The sequence below is a fragment of the Pongo abelii genome, chromosome 16, assembly GCF_028885655.2.
Source record: "Pongo abelii isolate AG06213 chromosome 16, NHGRI_mPonAbe1-v2.0_pri, whole genome shotgun sequence".
NCBI lineage: Eukaryota > Metazoa > Chordata > Mammalia > Primates > Hominidae > Pongo > Pongo abelii.
This window is the reverse complement of record NC_072001.2, coordinates 82,067,741-82,074,357: the sequence shown is the minus strand read 5'-3', so window position 1 is coordinate 82,074,357 and position 6,617 is coordinate 82,067,741.

The following is a 6,617-nucleotide window of genomic DNA, read 5'->3' as shown; positions in this document are numbered from 1 at the left end:
ACGTCCCATCTGACTTTTTCCAAGGAGAGTTTGACTTCCTTTCCCAGCACTGAACTTTTTTCTACTTGACATAGTGACAAAACTGTGTGTATTTTACCTGGGGCTGGAGATCAGTCAGCATCAAGAGCAGCAATTTAAGAAGACAAGGCTGGTGAAGGGAATGTAGCCCTGAATTATCCAAAGGTCAAAATACTTTTTTTGTGGCCTTGAAGGCCCCTGGTGTCTGGCTAAAAGGGAGAGCACGAAGATGTGTGGCTGAAGGTCTGTGTTCTCATCCCATCTCTGCTATCAAGCTACTATGTGCAAACACTCAACCTCTCTGAACCTCAGTTTCCTCATCTGTGAATTGAGGAGAATATCGCCACCCTCCCTGGGCTTATGGGAGGTTCAAATCAAGTTCAGCTCTACATAGATATTTGACACTGATTTGCAGTCTTCCTCAGCTGCCCCCTGAAAGCTCCCAGTTCCTTATCTGCTGGGGCTGGAGGTAAAAGGACCAATCAGGAGGCAGCTGAGGCTTTCCACAGAAGTGCCCCTGGGTAGCAGAATCAGAGTATAACCAAAAAAGGATCCTCAGTGATAAAGGAGAATGACAGAAAGGAGGGGAGAAAAAGGAAGGGAGGTGGGCTTGAGGGTGGGGTGCAAAAGCTGTTCATCTTTCATTTGAGAGATGAATTTTTGAACCTACCATGTGCCAAGCACCATGCTGGGCCTTGGGAACTCAGATGAACAAGACTCTCATTCATTCATTCATTCATTGAACATATAGTTATTAAGGGACTTGTATGAAGCTGCCAGGTTCTGGCATAGAGAGGGGGTCAGGTAAGCAAATGAGCAATTGCAGTCCAGGCTGGTGAGTAGCCTAGGAGAGGATGTAGAGAGAGGGGCAAAGGGCATTGCAGATGGAGGAGGCCTCCTGTTCTGAGGCTGCAAGGAATTCCCCAAGGCTGGAAGGGACAGTATGTGTTGTGGTTAGAGGGGAGGCTGGAAAGGCCAAGAAAGACCCTGAATGCCACCAAGAGTTTGGACCACATGTACATAGCCACTGAGCACCTTCCCAAAGGGAAACACCAGACTCAGATTTTAATTTGGCTACAGTGTGGCCGAGTGGAATGAAACTGGGGGATGAAGCAAAGAGGAGGGGAAGAAGGAAGAGATGAGACTCTGGAGATGGTTGAGAGGACTGGGTGACTGGCCTTTAGAGGGTAGGGAGAGGGGACAGGCAGCCATGCAGCCTGTATTCACTGAATGGGAGCAGAGCAGAGTGTTGGGGAACTTACTAACCAGGCAGGTTCCTAAGCCCACACCAAGTGCACTGAATCAGAATCTCTGGAGTGGGGCCCAGCAATGTGTATACTGCAGCTCAGTGTTCCTGGTCTTGGCGGTCGTGTAGAGGATCCCTAAGACCAGCCATGGGCTCAATGATTTGTTATAAGGATGCAAAGGACTTAGAAAAGCCATTATACCCTTGGTCATGGTTCATTACAGTGAAAAGATACAGATTAGAATCAGCAAAGGGAAAAGGGACAAAGTCTAGGAGAAACCGGGCACCAGCTTCCAGTTATGCTTTCCCAGTGGAGTTGTACAGACAGTGGTTAATTCTCCCAGCAATGATGTGTGACAGCACATGCTAAGTGTTGTCTACCAGGGAAGCCCACCCAGGCAAGCCTTAGTGTTCAAGGTTTTTCTTGGGTGTCCATCATGCAGGCATGCAGCTCCTGGGTGATTGACCCCAGCTACTCAGGCTTCAGTCCTTAAAGAAGTCGTATTGATACACCAAGACCCAAAGTCTCAGGCATACAAAAACATTCTTACAAGTCAGAATATTCAGCCAGGCATGGGCGTGGTGGCTCACGCCTGTAATCCCAACACTTTGGGAGGCCGAGGCGGGTGGATCAACTGAGGTCAGGAGTTCGAGACTAGCCTGGCCAACATGGCGAAACCCCGTCTCTACTAAAAATAGAAAAAAATTAGCCGGGCCTGGTGGCGAGTGCCTGCAATCCCAGCTACTCAGGAGCCTGAGACAGGAGAATCGCTTGTACCCAGGAGGCAGAGTTTGCAGTGAGCCAAGATCGTGCCGCTGCACTCCAGCCTGGGCAACAGAGTGAGACTCCACCTCAAAAAAAAAAAAAAAAAAAAAAAAGGGCAGAATATTCTAAGGTTATCTCCCCAGAGGTGGTCAAGGGCCAATCCTCTTTTTGGAATGTGCAGGGTTGGAGTGACCCAAGGCTGCTGAGCAAACTAACCCTTTACTGTCCAGTGGTCTATATTAGAATGGCCTGGGGAGCTTTCAGAATGCCCTATGGCCAGGCTGCACCCAGACCAATCACTCAGAGTCCCTGTAGAGTCTATCCAAGGTCAAGACCCACTGCCATAGATAGTAATTGGTACCAAAGGAGGGAGTGAGCTCATCCCAGAGGGAATGAGAAGAGAGTGGTCACAGGTGGAAGAGATGGCCAAGAGCAGTGGACTAAGGATCAGCAGAGGCTGCAGACTGTGGGAAGGACGGCACACAGAGAAAGAGGGCTAGAGAAAGGGCAGAGAACCAGGGTCCCCAGAGTCTGGACAGCAAAGACAGAGAGTAGGCAGTCAAGTCACATAGTGACCTGGTGCCTTAGTCAGCTCAGGCTGCTATAAGAAATTACTAGGTGGCTTAGACAGTCATTTATTTTTCATAGTTCTAGAGGCTGGGAAGTTGGAGATCAGGCTGCCAGCATGGTTTGGGTTGGGTGAGGACTCTTTTCTTGGTTTCTCCTACGGAACCTCCTTGCTATATCCTCACACGGCAAAGAGAGAGAGAGAAGGCCTACTTGCTCGTGTTTCTTCCTATAAGGGCATTAATTTCATCATGCAGGATACAAACATTCAGTGCATAGCACCTGGGAAGACTCAGTTAGGTCCAGGGTGGGAACACGGTGCCAGGAGGAACAAAAATTTCTGTCAATCTAGCACTCTCTTCCCCCTCCCCATCCCCTTCCTCCTCCTGCTCCTCCTCCTTCTGATCCCCTCCCTCTTTCTCCTCTGCAGCTCTCCACTCCCTTCCTAGACTTTCTTCATAGAGCCAGAAGAGGGTACCGAATTGGCCTGGACTGCTCAGCCTGTACGGTTCTGGGAGTTGGGTGGGGTGGATGGAGTGAACTCAGCAGGCACCCTCAGCTCTGCTCTCCTGTGGTTGTGACTGGATCTCCAGGAGGGACTTGGACTTTTCCAGGTGTTAGCACTGAAGATGCTTTGGTGCTTCTCCACAGGGGAGAAAATTCAAAATAAAAACAAAACCATAAACCATACAATACAACTTTTATATGGATGCTAAAAATAAAATTTTTTTTCTTAAAGTTTCCAGTGGCAAAAGTCTGAATATTTGGAAGCTGAACCTCCTTTGCCCTCTTTTGGAGGATGTACTGGTTTTGTAGTCATCCGAAACCTGCCTTGGTTTACCTATGTACTGGGTCACCCACTCCTGTGGACCTTTGAGTCTCAAGCCCATGCACACCAGGGCAAAGGCCTTTGGAACCCTAGTATTCTTCCTGGGGTGGGGAACACACTGACTCCTCTGCATTATCCCCCTCACCCCCACCCTAATGGCTCTGCAGCGGAGAAGGGCTTTGATGCATTATTCAGGGATCTTCAGGGTCAGCTCTCAGCGGATTCCCAACATGTGATTCACTCTGAGCTGGAGCTCAGCTGAGCTCGGGGAAGACCCAGGTAAAGAGAAGCCATCCCTGGCCTGGACTGGGAGCAGGGGGAGGGGGCAGGACTCTGATCAGCATCAGTCTTCCCAAGCAGGGGTCCAGAAGCTTGGGGGGATTCTGGGGATGCCTTGGCCTGAGGCTCTAGGATCGTCCAAGATGGGTGTCCAGGAAGAGGGGAACGTGAGCTACTGAAGCCATAGCAGAGACCCAGGCCATGGCACATGATAATATGTGGGATTCCTGGGGCAGGGCCTGTGCCTGGCATGTGGCAAGAGCTCAAAAACTAATGGTGGGATCAAATTCCCATGAGCAGAGCCCATCCAGGGTCACCAAAGAGCCTCCTGTCACCCTGGCCTATCTCACTGGGGTTCTGCCTTGCTGATGCCGAAAATCTGAGGCTGATCACAGTAAGCAGTCAGTAGCCCTCTCCCAACCTGGTCTTTCCTGGCCTCAGGCCACATACCACTTCCAGGAAGCCCTTGTTTTCCACTGCAGTGTGGCTTCCTCTGCTCCGAGTGTGGATCTGGTGTGAGCTTGGCATTGGAAGTCACTTGGCTGGATTCAGACTCTAGGTCCCCAGTACAGCAAAGCCACTCATCAACCATGTGGTCTCAGGCAAGTGACTTAACCCCTCTGAGCCTTGATTTCCTCATCCATAAATGAAAACTCATACTAGTCCCTATTATCAGAGCTCACAGAGTGAAGTGCAGAGCACAGTGCTTGGCATATGAGAAGCACTAAGCACGTGTTAACTGGATGAACAAATGAGGAAATGAAGGAAGTGGGGCCTGCCTAGGGATTGACCTAGGGAAGTGTCTCCTGGCTTCCTCCCCCTAAGGATCTAGCCAAACCCTCCCCATCACTCAGAAGGCCTCAGGGGCCAGCAGGTGATGTGGCGAGGAGACCGTGACAGTGGGGAATACCTCCAGACCTGAGAGGGTCCTGTGGGGGCCCTTCCTGGCACCAGGAGATGAGGGAGAAAAGGATTAAAGGCAGGAGCTTTCCCAGAACTAATCAAGTGATTATAGGATTGGATTGCAGGTGCTCAGTTTACATGATAAAGCTCCTTTTGGAAGGGGTGGAAATAATATTGGTTTTAAGAAATGATTTAGCTTCCATGACATGACTGCGAAGGGCAGAAATAAATGTGAATGCCTAATCCAAATTCAGTCCTCTCCAAAAAGCATCCAACTCTCTGAAAGATGGTTTTGAAGGAAGCTTTTCCCCCATTCCCATCCAGACCCTGCCCCTAAAAGGTGAGGTGTCCAATCACCTGGCAGGGGAAACAGCTTCAATTCTGCCCAGCCCTGGTTGTTCTTAATTAAAGAACAATCTGTTTTTTTTTTAACTCTTTGTTCTGTGATCTTTGTTATCCCATCTCTTTTCAAAGCTGTTTTCTTTTGTTTTGTTGAGACAGGGTCTCACTTTGTCTCCCAGGCTGGAGTGCAGTGGTGTGATCTCAGCTCATGCCTGTAATCCCAGCACTTTGGGAGGCTGAGGCAGGCAGATCACCTGAGGTCAAGAGTTCAAGACCAGCCTGGCCAACATGATAAAACCCCATCTCTACCAAAAATATAAAAATTAGCCAAGTGTGGTGGCAGGTGCCCATGGTCCCAGCTACCTAGGAGGCTATGGCACAAGAATCATTTGAACCCGAGAGCTGGAGATTGCAGTGAGCTGAGATTGCACCACTGCACTCCAGCCTGGGTGACAAAGCAAGACTTAAGTCTCAAAAAAAAAAAAAAAAAAGAAAAAAAAGAAAAAAGTCAAAGAGAAACCCTGGGTTAGAGGAAGGGTTGTCTTCCAATGAGCATGGCCTTAGACTTTCAGCCCCTCTAAGAATGAGTTGTTCCTTGCTTTTTGTTCTCCAATGAGCATGTCCTTAGGCTTTCAGCCCCTCTAAGAATGAGTTGTTCCTTGCTTTTTGTCCTCCAATGAGCATGTCCTTAGGCTTTCAGCCCCTCTAAGAATGAGTTGTTCCTTGCTTTTTGTCCTCCAATGAGCATGTCCTTAGGCTTTCAGCCCCTCTAAGAATGAGTTGTTCCTTGCTTTTTGTCCTCCAATGAGCATGTCCTTAGGCTTTCAGCCCCTCTAAGAATGAGTTGTTCCTTGCTTTTTGTCCTCCAATGAGCATGTCCTTAGGCTTTCAGCCCCTCTAAGAATGAGTTGTTCCTTGCTTTTTGTCCTCCAATGAGCATGTCCTTAGGCTTTCAGCCCCTCTAAGAATGAGTTGTTCCTTGCTTTTTGTCCTCCAATGAGCATGTCCTTAGGCTTTCAGCCCCTCTAAGAATGAGTTGTTCCTTGCTTTTTGTCCTCCAATGAGCATGTCCTTAGGCTTTCAGCCCCTCTAAGAATGAGTTGTTCCTTGCTTTTTGTCCTCCAATGAGCATGTCCTTAGGCTTTCAGCCCCTCTAAGAATGAGTTGTTCCTTGCTTTTTGTCCTCCAATGAGCATGTCCTTAGGCTTTCAGCCCCTCTAAGAATGAGTTATTCCTTGCTTTTTGTCCTCCAATGAGCATGTCCTTAGGCTTTCAGCCCCTCTAAGAATGAGTTGTTCCTTGCTTTTTGTCCTCCAATGAGCATGTCCTTAGGCTTTCAGCCCCTCTAAGAATGAGTTGTTCCTTGCTTTTTGTCCTCCAATGAGCACGTCCTTAGGCTTTCAGCCCCTCTAAGAATGAGTTGTTCCTTGCTTTTTTTCCTCCATCTCTCATTGGCCCAGATATGGGGGAGGGAGGAGTTAAGACCAGGGTAGGATCCAAGCACTCCTGATCCTCTGAGCCAAATATGGTTCTCCAGATAGCACAATTTCCCTGAAAAATGCAGTCCAACATGGAGTGGGTGAGAAACATGCTTCATCTTCTACTACACTGGCTTTAAAAACTCATCTTAAAAACATGACAAGAGGCCAGGCGCAGCGGCTCACACC